Source organism: Mustela lutreola, chromosome 6 (genome assembly GCF_030435805.1).
Source record: "Mustela lutreola isolate mMusLut2 chromosome 6, mMusLut2.pri, whole genome shotgun sequence".
Taxonomy (NCBI): domain Eukaryota; kingdom Metazoa; phylum Chordata; class Mammalia; order Carnivora; family Mustelidae; genus Mustela; species Mustela lutreola.
The window spans coordinates 110203359-110222057 of NC_081295.1; the positions used below are offsets into that span (position 1 = coordinate 110203359).

The 18699-nt window shown below is 34.6% G+C and overlaps 1 pseudogene; it reads left to right on the forward strand.

The window, feature by feature from the left end:
- Nucleotides 1-243: 243 nt before the first annotated feature.
- LOC131834655 (importin subunit alpha-1-like) lies at nt 244-1819 on the forward strand (annotated as a pseudogene).
- The last annotated feature ends 16880 nt before the right edge of the window (nt 1820-18699 follow it).

Sequence of the window (18699 nt, forward strand, 5' to 3'; positions counted from 1 at the left end):
CCTGAGCTAAAGGCATATGCTTAACCCATTAAGCCACCCAGGCACTCCATCATTTCTTTTTAATTATTAAAAAAATTTTAATTAAAAATTAAAATTTAATTTAAACAAATGGAGTCAGCACACCGTCTTTGGGCTGAACCATGGTGGACGTTGAAGGCAGCTGACCTGTAGCCTGCAATGCCCCAAATGGTCTCCTGTGGAAGCCTGAGCCAGTGTGTAGCTCTCTCCCTTTGTCTCCTAATCATGTCCACCAACAAGAATGCTATTTCACCAACTGCACACCTTAACAGATTTAAGAAGAAGAAGAAACAGTACAAAAATAAGACGGCACTGAATAGAAGTTAATGTGGACCTAAGGAAAGCTAAGAAAGATGACCAGATGTTGAAAAGGAGAAATGTAAGCTAATTTCCTGATGACACTACTTGTCCACTTCAAGAAACCAAAACAACCAGGGCACTGAATTGGTCTGTTGATGACTCTGTCAAAGGCATAAATAGCAACAATTTGGAAAGCCAGCTCCAGGCTGCTCAAGCTACTAGGAAACTGCTTTCTAGGGAAAAACAGTCCCCCACAGACAACATAATTGGATTGGTTTGAGTCCAAAATTTGTGTCTTTCTTGAGCAGAGCTGATTGTAATCCCATTCAGTTTGAATCTGCCTGGACCCTCTCTAACATTGCTTCAGGGACATCAGAACAGACCACGGTTGTGGTACATGGAAATGTTATCCCAGCATTCATTTTTCTGTCGGCATCTCCCCATGCCCACACCAGTGAACAAGCTGTATGAGCTCTAAGAAATACTGCAGGTGATGGTTGGGTTTTCTGAGACTTGATTATCAAGTTTCAGCAATTGACTCACTGTTGGTTCTCCTTGAAGTTCCTGATAGGTCACCTTTGGTGTGTGGTTACTACATAACCTTATTGAACATCTTGAAAACTTTGTCTCAAGAAGAATCTTGTTAGATGAGGTCGAGCAGATTCTTCCTACTTTAGTTCATCTCCTGCATCATGATGATCCAGAAGTATATTAGCAGGGATTTACTGGGTCATTTCCTACCTTATTGTTGGTCCAAAAGAACGAATTGAAATGGTTGTGAAAACAGGAGTGTGCTCAACTTGTGAAGCTTCTAGGAACTACTAAATTGTCCACTGGGACTCCTATGCTAGGAGTCATAGGAAATATTGTCACTGGGAGAGATAAACAGACTCAGGATGTAACAGATGCACTTGCTGTCTTTCCCAGCCTGCTAACGAACCCAAAACTAATATTCAAAAGGAAGCTACATGGACAATGTCAAATATCACAGCTGGTCATCAGGACCAGATACAGCAAGTTTTGAATCTTGGCTTAGTCCCATTCCTCACTGATGTTCTCTCTAAGGCAGACTTTAAGACCCAAAATGAAGCTGTCTGGGCTATGGGCTGTTATACAAGTGGTTGGACAGATGAACAGATTGTATATCGCATTCATTGTGGCATAATAGAACCACTGATGAACCTCTCAACTGCAAAAGATACCAAAAGTATTCCAGTTATTCTGGATCCCACTTCAAACATCTTTCAGGCTGCTGAGAAACTAGGTGAAACTGAGAAACTTGGTATGATTGGAGAATGTGGAGATCTAGACAAAACTGAAGCTCTATAAAGCCATGATAATGAGTCTGTGTACAAAGTTTCATTAAGCTTAAACTTAATTGAGAAGTATCTCTGTTGAGGAAGAGGAAGATGAAAATATTGTATCAGAAACTACCTCTGAAGGCTATGCATCTCAAATTCAGGATGGCACTCCTGGGACCTTTAACTTTCAGATTATATAGCAAAGCATAAATTTGTTTGTATACCAAGTTTGGTATAAGTTTTTCTTACTGTTTCTCTACTAAGAACTCTTTTTAAATGTGTTTTGTTACTGTAACACTTTTTTGCAAGGAAGCTATACTTGAGTGTTCCAAAATGTCCCTACTGTATGAAGCTTCTCCCCTCAGTGGGTTTCCTTAGTTCTATGTGGAATCTCACATATTGCAGTGTTCTGTAAGTAAAGATTAACTTCCATACTTTTCTCTTTCTTTTTTATTTTTTTAATATTTTATTTATTTATGTATTTATTTGTCAGAGAGAGAGAGAAAGAGCAAATAAAAGCAGAGTGGCAGGCAGCGGCAGAGAGAGAGGCAGGCTACCCGCTGAGCAAGGAGCCCGATGCAGGACTCGATCCGAGGACCTGGGATCATGACCTGATCTGAAGGCAGTGGCCTAACCAACTGAGACACCCAGGTGTCCCTAAACTCCACACTTTTCTTAAAAAAAAAAAAAAAAAAAAAGAAAAAATATTCTTTAAAAAAAATAAACAAATGGAGTCAGACTAGAGTAGAGAAGGGAAATCTTTGGGCCTAAGCTGTACAGCTGGTCCAGAGAACAATAATTCCAGTTTGGCTGCAGAACATAGAACTCATGAGTAAAGGTGATTTGGGAAAATAGAATTTAGGGGACCAAAGTACATAAGTAGAATCTTAGACACAGTAGAAGATATGACTGAATAAGAAGACACAGACAAAAAGAAAAACATTACAAGTATCAAGGGGTAAATAGGCAAAGAAATATTACAAGAAAAGTAAAGTCCAAATATAGAGATAACAAAAACCATGATGTCCTCTGAAAATTTTATAATGTGGATTAGAGATCCAATGGAACTTCACACTAGGTATATTCAGGATCATATATTATAGCATATTATATTTATATAAATATAATATATATTATATTTAGCTGAGAGTTCTGTCATGATTAATAGATTATAGTACATGATCTCTTATTCAATATTTATAAAGCATAATAATATTGGATATTATATTTTAGGATAAACATAGAACACTGTTAATGTTACCATGGTTATAGAGGAAAATATACATCTTAACATGGAAAATGTAAAAATAAAGTTTTGGTTGACTAAGAAAAAATTAAAAATGGGAGAAGTATTGATAGGAGGGCTGCCTCATGTTACTTAATGGTGACTAGGATACACTCTCTGGAGAAGTGACATATTACAGAGGTGTTTAGTAGGGAATGAAAGGGCATTTATAATTTTATGAGAAAAGAGAAAGAAGAAGATTGGTTATAATTTTTAATTTCAGTAAAATTATGCATCTAAATAATTACATAAAGATCAAGGCCATATATATTGCTGAAACATAGAAGTAACCACCAGGAAAGTAAAATAAAATAAAAAAAAAGGTTGAGGATGTAGTCTCTGGAAGAGACCAAAGAGTAATAGTTAAACAAGGGCTTATTGCTTTTCATTTTTAAGTTGTTCTCTATCATTTTAGAAATGCAAGAATAAGTTGTTTTAAAAGAAAAATCACGTAGGCAAATGCAAGGTTAACATAATTAATTATTTAAAAAAATAAAAAGACAAACTAATCCTCATTATCAGACCTCCAAATATGTTGATATTACCTTTATTTGTTTTTTTCAGAAAAAGCAGTCAAGCCAATAGGTTGACCTCTGCTCCTGTGCCTCAGTTTTAGCTTTAAATAAGCCAATGAAATGTTAATAACTTCAACAGTTTGAAACACTTTCTAAAGAAAAATCTTTCATTTTGAAATAATTTTAGATTTACAGAAAAGTTGAAAAGATATTATGGGGAGTTCTCAATATCTTTCACACAGTCTACTCTGTTAACATGTAACAATGACATGTTCATCAAAACTAAGTGATTTAAAGTAATTACAATAATATTAACTGAAGTCCAGACTTTCTTCATGCTTTCTAAAACTTTCACAGATACCCTCATTCTGTTCCAAGATCCAAACCACGACATCACCTTCTATTTAAAGATTTGGATGTAAAAGTCTTAGAGGAGAAGAAAAGTTAAGATCACGAAAGCTTGTCATCCCTAGGAGCTGGCAATTAAAGGTTCTTAGGGAATTAAAAGATAATTAAGACTCTTAAGGGAATGACGCTACAGAGGTGAGTGCATTGTTTGCTTAGATGATAATCATAGACCCAGTCTAAATCTCCATGACTGTTCTTTCTAAGAACATATCTAGCATCAAAAAATGAGCACTACAGGGAAGTTACACATCAAGTGGATTCATTAATATCAACTCTGTAGATTTCCAGGTACATTCCTCAGAAATAGCAGCCGTATCTTGAGACTCCTACTTTGGCTCCTACTTTGGAACAAGTTGGAAGAATGAGTCACTCCTGTCAGGTTTACCTTTTTTTTTCCATCCAGATAACGTCAACCAAATGATTTCTGTTTTTAAAAGTCTGGCATACTGAATACTTGTTTTTCTGAAGCTTAAGAGTGGGTTGGTATGAATGAAATAGTCTGTTGTTATTTTTCAAGTTAGCCTGAAAGCCATTTCATAACACATGTCAAAATATTGTGAATTCAGTTCACATTTCAGTTAAAAACAGTTTGAAACCTTTCACTAGGCTATGCTTACTTTAAAAAAAAATCCTTATCAAAGTCATCTATTATTGATTTCATAAGTTCGACAGCTTGTTTTTTCTTTTAAACAATACTAAATGATCATAAACCACACCTTGTACAAGAGGTTTTTTGTTGTTGTTGTTTTGTTTTGTTTTGTTTTGTAGGGACATATCTTCTTTCAATGACTCAGGTGAAAAAAATAAAAAGGCTTAATTTCCTTGTTAAAAGTGGGAACTGTTGAGGCAGACAGATTGACTAATGGGAGGCCAGTCAAATAGGGAAAAGAATTTTGAATATAAACTCTCTTAGAAATGAAATGCAGAATGTTAAACTACTCAGACACAGACTGTATTAAGTTATCTTAAGTACATACACCAAGGATCTATCTCTATCTATTCCTATCTCTATTATCTCTGTCTCCACCACTACTTCTATCTCTGTCTCTAGCTATATCATGTGTAGCCCAGATAAATAATATGTCTGACCAAAATGAAATGCATGACTGAAATACTAGGTATTCACAGGAGAGGTATTTTGTCACCTGACCTTACGTGGGACGAAAAGTAAATCAGATAAATAAAACTTTCCTGTAGGGGCATCTGGGTGGCTCACTGGGTTAAAGCCTCTGCCTTCAGCTCAGGTCATGATCCCAGGCTGCTGGGATCGAGCCCCACATCAGGCTCTCTGCTCAGTGGGGAGCCTGCTTCCCCCTCTCTCTCTCTACCTGCCTCTCTGCCTACTTGTGATCTCAGTCTATCAAATAAATAAATAAAATCTTAAAAAAAAAAAAAAACTTTCCTGTAGATTACTGTGTAAAACATGAAATGTAATTTTTGCAATTTTACATTAGAAAAATCCACTTTTTAAAAAATGCTTTTTAATAATTTTCACAAGCAGATATATAATATGCAAAATTAAGAAGCTGTATCACTAAGAGTCATCACACAAGCATGCAACTTAAAAGTATTCTACACAATGTATGCCAATGGGTCTGATATCAATCCTAGGAAGAGCAATTAAACTTAAATTTCCTTAGTTTGCTGATCAGTAAATAATGGAAAGTACTATTCTTTCTATAAAAACCAATAAGAGAAATATATATATATATATATATATGCATATATATATATATATGCATATATATATATATATTCTTTTTTTAATACACTAATGTGTGCAGCATTTCTAGTCCTTTAGAGGATAAGTGGTCCTCTTACTAGATGCACATTAAGATCATTAATATAATTAATGTCTCCAATCATTTTTTATAAAAAATGGTTTGACTCAAACCTTTAAAGTGTATTAAATAAAATATTTTTAAATGACAGATAATAGCTGTGGAGCTTAGTTTTCCATTTATGATTAGTTTCCTGGCTTGCGCAAGTATACTTTAGTGGTTTTTCTAATTTGGCAACAGGCACAAAATATTATTGACAAGTGCTTCAGTACTGTTTGGAAATTCATTCATATATTTAGTTACTCTGAAAAATGAATTCAAAACTTAAAATACAGGGGGGCGCCTGGGTGGCTCAGTGGGTTAAAGACTCTGCCTTCAGCTCAGGTCATGATTCCAGGGTCCTGGGATCAAGCCCTGCTTTGGGCTCTCTGCTCAGCAGGGGGCCGGCTTCCTCCTCTCTCTCTGCCCGCTGCTTTGCTTACTTGTGATATCTGTCTGTCAAGTAAATAAATAATCTTAAAAAAAAAACATCTTAAAATAAAGGAGTTAATGCAGTAAATAAATAAAGTAATAATGTGGGAAGCAATACAATATTTTCTCTGCCAGGGTATATTCTGTCATATTTTTCAAATGATAAGTTTTTGGCTAATAATTTTGTTAAATTGTCAAAAGAGAATAAAACAATGACTTATGTGAGAAAACACAACAATAAAATAAAACAAAGTAATTAGAATTACTAGTCTATGTTATGATGCTGCAAATAACAAAATCTTATGTAGACTGGCTAACTATAGGTTGAATCTAGCTTGTATGTATGTATTCTGTGCCTAAAAAGATTGCATAATTTTTTAAGAGGGGAAGAGGAATACTTAGATAAAGCTATGATAATATGGAAAATCATGTCCAAGAGGCATATAGTTCAAATTTTTATTTTAAACACCATTAGTCAACTCTAGTGGCTTACATTTTAATATATTCATTTTAACTTGTTTAATTTAAGCCTCACTTTTTGGTTTACATTAGCTTCATCATCACATATGCTAGAATATAATTCTATTGGCATAGATAAAATTTGGTTTATACAAGGTCAGCAAGATTTATATTAAGTATTTAATACCAAAACATGTATTTTTTATAATTTTTAAAATGAAGATATGGTGAAAACTAACAGCTTTGTAATAAAAGTACTGTTTTATACAATGACTTTTGTGAAGAGGATAGACAGCTATCATGAATTATGAGCATACTGCTGATTAAATTAAATAAAAATAATATAGGCAGAAAATGAAGCTGTTGGAGAGTTTAATCCGTCCGAATTTTTTGCCAGGGCTTTACATTTGTCTTAAAGAATTAAACATCCAGGGCGCCCGGGTGGCTCAGTGGGTTAAGCCGCTGCCTTCGGCTCAGGTCATGATCTCAGAGTCCTGGGATCGAGTCCCGCATCGGGCTCTCTGCTCAGCGGAGAGCCTGCTTCCCTCTCTCTCTCTCTGCCTGCCTCTCCATCTACTTGTGATTTCTCTCTGTCAAATAAATAAATAAAATCTTTAAAAAAAAAAAAAAAAAAGAATTAAACATCCAAATTCAGAAAAATCAAAATAAAAGAGAAAATCTCATTGCAAAGCAAATATAAATGCATTTGTTAGATCCCATTATTGGATATTATTTTATGAATTAACCATGTATAAATTTTTTATTTGATTGCAAGTGATAATTAAACAGTTAGAAGACTGAAACCCTACCAGAGTAATTGGTAAGTAGAGTTACCCCAAATGCAAGAGTCCAGAAACATGTAATAAAAGGAGACAGAAAAGAAATTTGAAATAAATTTCCTATGGTACAGAGAGAGGCTTCTTTCAGATGAATGTCCATGTAGGAAATTATTTTTCATAAAAGCCCACTATGGTCTATGATTATATCTGATGATGACTATAGCCAACTTTTAAAATGAAATATATTTGGAAAGCACTGTGGAAAACATTTATATGGAGAAGAATAAGATATCTGAAAGATACTGAACTTGCATAGATCTATAAAAAATAAATAAAATTAAAAAATGTTTTTGTAAAAAAAATAAATACAATCATAAAAATATAGTACCTTTGGAAAGGATGTAAAAAGGATAATTTTATATTTATCTGAAATCTAAAGGTGACAAGTGAACTACCACCAAAAGGCAAAACAAACAAAAAAGCAAACAGAATTAAAAAGAGGAGTGAAACATTCCTTGGATTAGATATGATAAAAGAGAGAATCTGTTTGAGAATAACTTCTCTTCTCTAAAAGATTTCCTGAAGGCATAAGCCAGGTTTTATTGTAGCTTCTACTAGGTGTATGGTATCTACTAGTACATTGGATATAATGTAACTATAATTCAATTATTCTCCAAGTGTGTTGGTTGAGGGTGAAATTACACAAGTGTTTTAATTCATTTCAGATCATTTATTTCTTAATAAGAAGTCCTTAGATTCATGGACACAAATTTCATATACTCTATTTAAAAAATGATGCCAAAAAATGACAAAAGAGGAAAAAAAAGGTATTTTTGGAAGTAAAGATTTGATATGTAACAATGAAGTAGGTTGTGTCAGGATGTCATCATCTCATCTGTTCTCACCCATTAGAACTCAGCAGCTCAGTTGCTGGTCTCCACTCTCCCATGGGCTTGTCAAAAAAAAAAAAAAAAAAAAAAAAAAAAAATGAAGAAACAACCATGGCCAAGGGCCATATAAACTATATATACCAAGAATTCGTGAGCACTCCCTGAATGGTTAGTGTGGGCAGAGCCAAACTTTGTTGATCTAAAATAGGTCTCCTTGGGGCGCCTGGGTGGCTCAGTGGGTTAAGCCGCTGCCTTCGGCACAGGTCATGATCTCAGGGTCCTGGGATCCAGTCCCGCATCCGGCTCTCTGCTCAGCAGGGAGCCTGCTTCCTTCTCTCTCTCTCTCTGCCTGCCTCTCAGTGTACTTGTAATTTCTCTCTGTCAAATAAATAAATAAAATCTTTAAAAAATAAATAAATAAATAAATATATAAATAAAATAGGTCTCCAAAAACCTTGGGGCAATGAGCTCCCGACTCCAAAAAGGCAACTCTCTTAGAGGCGGTGGTGAAAGCCAGGAAGCGGCCTCGAGATCATCTTATCTGTCAACACCAGCACCATGTGCCCTAGCGATGTGTTTATTCACACAGGACTTGACTTTCGTGTTGGCAGCTGGACATCAGCTTTCTGTAGACTAAGCCAGCTCTTCAGAGTACTGACTCCATCAATGGTTCCTACAGTGGCACACTTCAGCTGAACTTGGACTATATTCCTTTCATCCCTCCCTTGCCTGGAACAGTAGTATCATTAATCAACATTGCTTTGGAGTATGTTACCTTCTTATTGGCTAATTTAAAGACATTATTTCATATACTATAGGTTTGTGAAATTCACACATTGAGCGGATGTTCAATATGTCAATGGCAAAGATGGAAGAAATGATGCTTAAAGAAACCATGCATACTCATGTTCTTTCTCATTATCTTATTTATTTAAAGGACAAATATGATAAAGAAAATAAAGACTTGGAGACATCTTTTAAAGAACTTCAAACACATAATTTTGGGGAAACATTTAATCTAGTGTGTGAAATTGGTCAAAGGTACAAAAAATATGGCAAAGATGTTGAGTTATATTTAGAGGTTTTCAAAGAAGAGATGAGTCTTGAGCTAATTTTCTAAGAAGTGCAGAATTTTGATTTCTGTGTAATTGGTAAATACTTAAAATTATACATTAATAATTTTAATATACATTAATAAATTTAATATTCAATTTCATATAGGTACAAATGGTAGCTCTAATTTGATTGTTTCCTCCCAAAATATTTAATTTCTCAGATTTTTACTTTATTATGAAAATATTTTATAGCCACCTTTAATTTTTAAGAATTTATTGTCTGTTTACAAATATATTTACAGGCTCTTTTTTATTCTTGTCTGCTGGTTTGTCCTGGTAGAAGTTCACTTCTTAAGAACACCATCACCAGAGGTTGAAAAGGAGAACTATGCTAAATAAGAACACATTTTGATCCTATGTTTCCTCATATATAAATATACAGATATAATACGTTTAAACTCTTTTAAAATACAATTGACTATAATTTTGGTACTATTTAGAAAAAAAACAGAAAAACACTGATCTAAAATAATGAATTAAAATATATTATCACTATAATATTTCATTCTCAAAGGAAGTTAGTTTAGTCTTATTTAGCAACAGATTTAAAAATTTATAGATGCTCATGTACATATATAAAAAGGAAAATATAAATGATGTATACTAGGTAAAGTTTATCAATCATTTTTTTAAAAATTTTCTGAGTCAGACATCTCTAAATAATTTGCATCTCAGAATATTGGATGTCTATGAAAACCAGTAGTTATTAACAGATTTTCAGATAATAATGAGTACTCTTAGTTCTCACTCAAATAATCCCTTAATGATTCGAAGACTGACATACTGAGGAATTATGGTCGTCTGACTCTAGAGTAACAACGAAGCTCTGACTCGCCAGGCAATGACAGCTTTGACATGACTACCACCTGGCCAATAGTAACAGTAAAGTGGAACTGATTTTTGAGCTAATGCATGATTTCACAGTTGTTAATATGTGAAGAATGGACATAATCAATGTCTATAATCAATGGACAGAATCAATAAAATACAGTACTTTTTAACTCCTTAGCATAATCCCGAATGTTAGAAATGATAACGTAAGTGAAATTTTTAGTACAGATTAGGCACAAAATGCAATGAAAAATTGGAAAAATGTGGTAAGTGGAGTAAAATAAAATATATAAAATAGTGCTATTACATTATTGTGAGACTCATAAAATTGCTAGGGAGAGGCTGCATAGCCAACAGGCAAGGATTTCCGTGGGATACAAATGAACTCTAGGCCGAGATGTGTTTTGGAATTACCTAGTAGGCAACTTTATTTCCCTTGGAAAATAGTGACCAGGGGTGTCTCTCTCTGGCCATGAGAAACTATCTAGTATAGGACTAAGTGCAATAAACAAATATAATACTAAATAAAATATATGAAGCAGGCATTTTTGGACATTGTCTATCAAGCAAGCAGGACTTTCACCTCTGGGGGAAGAGAAACTCACAAGATGAGTCCCACACCAATTTGGCTTCTTGATGCAGATATTTTGGTCAGTGGCACTCATTCTGCTGAATTGTGGAGGCAGAGTGAAGAATCTTGAAACAGAAACAAGATGGGATCAGGAAGGAGACAAACCGTAAGAGGCTCAATCTCAGGAAACCAACTGAGGGTTGCTGGGGGTGAGAGGGAAAGGATAGGGTGGCTGGGCCGTGGACTTTGGGGAGGGTATGTGCTATGGTGAGTGCTGTGAACTTTGTAAGACTGATGCTTCACAGACCTGTACCCCGATGCAAATAATGCACTATATGTTAATGCATTATGTTATAATTTTAAAAAGAACCTTAAAACAGCTGAAATTTCTAAGGGGCAGTAACAAAGAAGAAGAACTGGGCAGAGAAAGGGTTCAAAACACAGAGACACATGAAAAATGATCTGAGTAACACAACTCGAGCTTTCATCCAGAATTAGTCTTCTGATCAGCCAGATGTTGGTAGTGTTGGTAGTGATTGTACTGAAACTAACACCTTGCTGGGTGAGCAGTGTTAAAATTAATAGTTCTTTCAAGCAAATACTAATTTAAATAACCACATTTAAGTGTGATGCCTTAGTCTTAAGATCAACTCATTTTTAGAACTGCTACCAAATCATGCAGGTAGTATATTGGGAGAGGTTACACTCAAGGCAAATATGATTTCAAACTATAAGTCTAGAATGATTTTGGAGAGGCAGATTTTCATATTTACAGAGAAAATTGTCTATATCAAACTTTCAGAATCAATTTACAAGGGTGTGCCTAATAAGATGACAAGAAACAAATCATGAAGACATGAGCCCATGTCATTTGTCTCCATAATAATGTTACACTCTAGCATTCTTTTTTATGTGCAAAGACTTGGTGATGGTATCTGTATTTATCATACGCAACTAGTGCAAGTAAACACAATTCAGGACCTTCTGAACTAGTTTTTCATCTAATATTATCACTTTCCATTGTACCACTAACCTCTCTTGATGTCCAAACCTGTCAAAGAAAGCACACACATCCGTGTGTGCACATGCACACACCACAGCTTCACAGACACACACACACACACACACACACATCTGACAAATGAACTTCATGTATGGAAGGTCAGTCTTTTCATCTGTGTCTGTAGTAGTTGACTCCAGTGTCCGTTACCATTTGTCTATATGTCTAGTAGTCTGAAAACTTTGTGTCTAATGTTCCTCCATATTCTAAATGGCTACACACAGGGTTTGTCTTTCTTTCACATCTGATTTATATCAGTCTGGGACTGGAATTCACTGCATGACGGGCTTCATTGTTTTCTGTGAATACTTCAGTCCTGCTTGCTTGGGACTCTCCTTTTTTCATCTCAGAGCAGAGTATCTGCTTAGGTATTCTGCTGTTCTCCGTGTTCTGTACGTGTCCTGAAAGCAAAGTCTACTTTAGCCAGCATCACTTCAGTGTGAAAAACACTGGGTTCTTTTCAGGACCTAATTTAGACATTTGACAAGGATGAATGGTATATAATGATAAAAACTCATAGATGTGGAGTGTGGAGAAAGTCTAATGTCATACAGACATGTAGAGATTTTATAACCCTTTCTTTCATCAGGTGGAGGGCATAATCCTTTGGTTTTTGAAGACTCAAATAAAGCAACTTGTCTTGATTCTCTTTACTATATTTTTAATATACCTGCATATATTTTCCAGATATAAACAAGGTAGATAGAATAATTCAATGGTGGATTTTATTTGGGAATTGTCAGTAAATATTTTAGTTCATGGTATTCAAGAGGAAGACTGGAGCATAGCTTCCATTTACTTCTTTCTATGCTTGGGTTGCAAGAATAAACATCAGAATATGGCATGGCAGTATCTTGATGCCTATCTCATGGATTTTCAATGATGCCTCCTGCCTATAAATGGGATATTTCCCAGAGGACTAAACACAAAATCTAACACCAATGTCTATATTCTTTCCAGCACTATCAAAGTACAAATAAAGATGACTTAATAGTAAACATTATTTTATATATATATATATATATATATATATATATATGCATTTAAGATTTTAATGTTTTTCATGAGTTAATTTTATCTTTATATAATATTCCTCTTAATTGCTAAAATCATTTTCCTAAAGTTCACTTGCTCTGGTATTAATTTGACCACTCTAGTTTTATTTTAATTATTGTTTTTATGGTTTAGCTTTTTCCAATTTTTATTTTAAACTGAAGTATTCCTTGTTTTTAATATAGGTTTCTTGTACAGTGTTCATAGTTTGGATTTACTTAATCCAATGCTCATCTTTGATTGTTTATATCACTTATATTTTTGCTGAGGAATAATTCATATACAAATTCTTACAAAAGATGTGCATTTCAATTTTTTTTTTAGTTTATTTTAAAAAGTTGGGCAACCATCACCACTTTCTAATTCCAGAATATTTTCATCACCCCAAAATGGAACAACATATATAATAAGAGCAGTCACTCCCATTTCCCTTTCCCCCAAACCTGATCTACTTTCTGTCTCTATGGATATGCTTATTTTGGATATTTCATATAAATGGGATCATAAAGTCTATGAGATTCTGTCCCTGCCTTATCTATTTAGCATAATATTTTCAAGATCACCAATATTGTAGCATGCATCAGTATTCCATTCCTTTTTATAACTAAAAAAATACCATTTTATGGTTATTCTATTTTGTTTATCCATCCGTTGATGGATATCTGGGTTGCTTCCACTTTGCAGCTAGTATGCTTAATTCTGCTGTGAACATTCATGTACAAATTTTTATGTGAACATATACTTTCTATTTTCTTGGTTACATACTTAGCAAGGGAACTACTAGATCATTTGATGATTTAGTCTCTAACTTTTTGAGAAACTGCTACATTGTTTCCCAAAGAGGTTGCATCATTTTGTATTCCCACCAGCAATATGTGGTTGGTTCCACTTTATCCATAGCCTTGTCAAAACTTGTTATTGTCTATATTTTTGGTGACAGTCATCATGGTACGTTTGAAATCTTACCTCTGTTATTTTTACTTGCATTTCCCTAGAAACGCATGACGTTGTTCATGTGCTATTGGCCACTTGTACGTCCTCTTTGGAGAAATATGTAGTCAAGTCCTTTGTCCATTTTTAATTGGATTAAGTGTCTTTAAACTGATATTTGCTGAGCTGCTTTGGGTCTTACACAGCTTATTTCCTCTCTGTGATTTGAATCCCTCCCAATCCCAATTAGGTCTTTTGGTGCCTTTCTTCCTGGTTCCACTGGCCAGAAAAATTGATTTTTTTCTTTCCTCTCCTTTCCTTTTCTCTTTCTTTCTTTCTTTCTTTCTTTCTTTCTTTCTTTCTTTCTTTCTTTCATTTTAGGACTTTATTTATTTATTTGACAGAGATTGTCTGAGAGAGCCCAAGCAGGGGGTGCACCAGAGGAAGAGGGAGAAGCAGGCTCCCCTCTGAGCAGGGAACCTGACACAGGGCTTAATCCCAAGACCCTGAGATCATGACCTGAGATGAAGGCAGATGATTAATCAACTGAGCCATCCAAGTGCCCCCAGAAAAATGGATTTCTGTCCATTTCAGTCACCTGCTTCTTCCCACAGTTCTGAGACTAATGCTACCTTCAGGACAAATTATCCAGAGAAAAGAAGGAGAAAATAGGGAACACATGCTTTGTAGGTCATTTCCCCAAACTTTGACTCTCTTCTACTATTAAACTTTTATTTTCAGAATTGTTCAATAGTTACATTATGCCTATTGCATAGCATTTTTAATTATAATTAGTGAGGAATATAGGCTTTAGTAGACTTACCCCTCCATGCCAGAAAAACTATACAGTCTATGTAGACTTAAAATGGCAAATTTTTAAACTCTAAATTAAAAGACAGCCTTCTGTTAATAACAGTGAAATCTTACCCACTACTTGGAATGATATTATTTCATTTCAAAGTCCTGCCTTCTCATTCCTATAGAGGTCTGTAGAGAAGAGTAAGTTTCTCGGGGGAATTTCATGATAATTTGTTTACATAATTGCAACTATTCTGAAATTTAGCTTCATGTATTTTTTCCATTCATGTATCATTTTACTACTCATTGTTTACATATTGCAGTTATTTTAATTTTACCATTTTTAATTTCACAGGTTCTTATACATTGTATGTGATATTTATTGAATTTAATTATATTAATACTTAATATAAATTAATTTAGTTATATACCAAAACAGATATAATGATTTACAATAGGATTATGCATTAATTATAAGATATCATTTTAGCTAAAATTAATTTTGTTGTAGACATGAGAAAATAATTGCACACTTTAACTTGAATGGTATTCATGTTCTTAAAATTGATATTAGAATTAAAATAAAGTAATAAAGTAAACACTATCATAAACTATTATATTTAAATGCAATTTTAAACATTGAAAAAATTGCTTAATTGAAGTGTTTGAAGATTGTGTAGTATGTCTAGAATTATATTCACATTTGATTACATCTACTCAGTTGATTAAAAAACCCAGAGAAATATAGTGTTGTATGAATAAATTGTTTTATTGACTTACAACATCCATCAGTTGGTTTACAGGATTTTATTACCATTTTCATTTATATTTCATATGATGTAAGCATTAAAATTCTGATAAGTGATAACCAACATAAAACTCAGATGCTCTTGTTCAGTTGTATTAAATCACAGATGTATGATATTTGTTTCATATTTAAATATTTCTAAAACAATGTTATTGTTCCATTAAACAAAGAGTTTTACCCCCTCCAAATCTTTTATTTCACATATTTTAAATTCAATTTGCTTGGGCATATATCTGATGTGAATGAAAGTATTGCATTATTGATTGAAGTCTTCCGTTGTTTGAATATGTCTATATTGTTAAGATTTGCAACTTAAGATTAAAATGGATTTTACCTATTTTGAAAAATTTGAGAAGTAATAATATTACCATGTTAGAAACAGAACTGTTTATTATCTAATAATATTCTAGGTTTTTACTTTTTACCAATTCTCAAATACATAAGATTCTTTTTTTTTTTTTTTTTTTTTTTTTTTTCATTAAATAAACTTTTATTTTTTTTTTTTATTTTTTTTTTATTTTTTATAAACATATATTTTTTATATACATATATTTTTATCCCCAGGTCTGTGAATCACCAGGTTTACACACTTCACAGCACTCACCAAATCACATACCCTCCCCAATGTCCATAATCCCACCCCCTTCTCCCCAACCCCCTCCCCCCGGCAACCCTCAGTTTGTTTTGTGAGATTAAGAGTCACTTATGGTTTGTCTCCCTCCCAATCCCATCTTGTTTCATTTATTCTTCTACCCACTTAAGCCTCCATGTTGCATCACCACTTCCTCATATCAGGGAGATCATATGATAGTTGTCTTTCTCTGCTTGACTTATTTCGCTAAGCATGATACGCTCTAGTTCCATCCATGTTGTTGCAAATGGCAAGATTTCATTTCTTTTGATGGCTGCATAGTATTCCATTGTGTATATATACCACATCTTCTTGATCCATTCATCTGTTGATGGACATCTAGGTTCTTTCCATAGTTTGGCTATTGTGGACATTGCTGCTATAAACATTCGGGTGCATGTGTCCCTTTGGATCACTACATTTGTATCTTTAGGATAAATACCCAATAGTGCAATTGCTGGGTCATAGGGCAGTTCTATTTTCAACATTTTGAGGAACCTCCATGCTGTTTTCCAGAGTGGCTGCACCAGCTTGCATTCCCACCAACAGTGTAGGAGGGTTCCCCTTTCTCCGCATCCTCGCCAGCATCTGTCATTTCCTGACTTGTTGATTTTAGCCATTCTGACTGGTGTGAGGTGATATCTCATTGTGGTTTTGATTTGTATTTCCCTGATGCCAAGTGATATGGAGCACTTTTTCATGTGTCTGTTGGCCATCTGGATGTCTTCTTTGCAGAAATGTCTGTTCATGTCTTCTGCCCATTTCTTGATTGGATTATTTGTTCTTTGGGTGTTGAGTTTGCTAAGTTCTTTATAGATTCTGGACACTAGTCCTTTATCTGATATGTCGTTTGCAAATATCTTCTCCCATTCTGTCAGTTGTCTTTTGATTTTGTTAACTGTTTCCTTTGCTGTGCAAAAGCTTTTGATCTTGATGAAATCCCAGTAGTTCATTTTTTCCCTTGCTTCCCTTGCCTTTTGCGTTGTTCCTAGGAAGATGTTGCTGCGGCAGAGGTCGAAGAGGTTGCTGCCCGTGTTCTCCTCAAGGATTTTGATGGATTCCTTTCGTACATTGAGGTCCTTCATCCATTTTGAGTCTATTTTTGTGTGTGGTGTAAGGAAATGGTCCAATTTCATTTTTCTGCATGTGGCTGTCCAATTTTCCCAGCACCATTTATTGAAAAGGCTGTCTTTTTTCCATTGGACATTCTTTCCTGCTTTGTCGAAGATTAGTTGACCATAGAGTTGAGGGTCTATTTCTGGGCTCTCTATTCTGTTCCATTGATCTATGTGTCTGTTTTTGTGCCAGTACCATGCTGTCTTGATGATGACAGCTTTGTAATAGAGCTTGAAGTCCGGAATTGTGATGCCACCAACGTTGGCTTTCTTTTTCAATATCCCTTTGGCTATTCGAGGTCTTTTCTGGTTCCATATAAATTTTAGAATTATTTGTTCCATTTCTTTGAAAAAGATGGATGGTACTTTGATAGGAATTGCATTAAATGTGTAGATTGCTTTAGGTAGCATAGACATTTTCACAATATTTATTCTTCCAATCCAGGAGCATGGAACATTTTTCCATTTCTTTGTGTCTTCCTCAATTTCTTTCATGAGTACTTTATAGTTTTCTGAGTATAGATTCTGTGTCTCTTTGGTTAGGTTTATTCCTAGGTATCTTATGGTTTTGGATGCAATTGTAAATGGGATTGACTCCTTAATATCTCTTTCTTCTGTCTTGCTGTTGGTGTAGAGAAATGCAACTGATTTCTGTGCATTGATTTTATATCCTGACACTTTACTGAATTCCTGTATAAGTTCTAGCAGTTTTGGAGTGGAGTCTTTTGGGTTTTCCACATATAGTATCATATCATCTGCGAAGAGTGATAATTTGACTTCTTCTTTGCCGATTTGGATGCCTTTAATTTCCTTTTGTTGTCTGATTGCTGAGGCTAGGACCTCTAGTACGATGTTGAATAGCAGTGGTGATAATGGACATCCCTGCCGTGTTCCTGACCTTAGCGGAAAAGCTTTCAGTTTTTCTCCATTGAGAATGATATTTGCGGTGGGTTTTTCATAGATGGCTTTGATGATATTGAGGTATGTGCCCTCTATCCCTACACTTTGAAGAGTTTTGATCAGGAAGGGATGTTGTACTTTGTCAAATGCTTTTTCAGCATCTATTGAGAGTATCATATGGTTCTTGTTCTTACTTTTATTGATGTGTTGTATCACATTGACTGATTTGCGGATGTTGAACCAACCTTGCAGCCCTGGAATAAATCCCACTTGGTCGTGGTGAATAATCTTTTTAATGTACTGTTGAATCCGATTGGCTAGTATTTTGTTGAGTATTTTCGCATCTGTGTTCATCAAGGATATCGGTCTATAGCTCTCTTTTTTGGTGGGATCCTTGTCTGGTTTTGGGATCAAGGTGATGCTGGCCTCATAAAATGAGTTTGGAAGTTTTCCTTCCATTTCTATTTTTTGGAACAGTTTCAGGAGAATAGGAATTAGTTCTTCTTTAAATGTTTGGTAGAATTCCCCTGGGAAGCCGTCTGGCCCTGGGCTTTTGTTTGTTTGGAGATTTTTAATGACTGTTTCAATCTCCTTACTGGTTATGGGTCTGTTCAGGCTTTCTATTTCTTCATGGTTCAGTTGTGGTAGTTTATATGTTTCTAGGAATGCATCCATTTCTT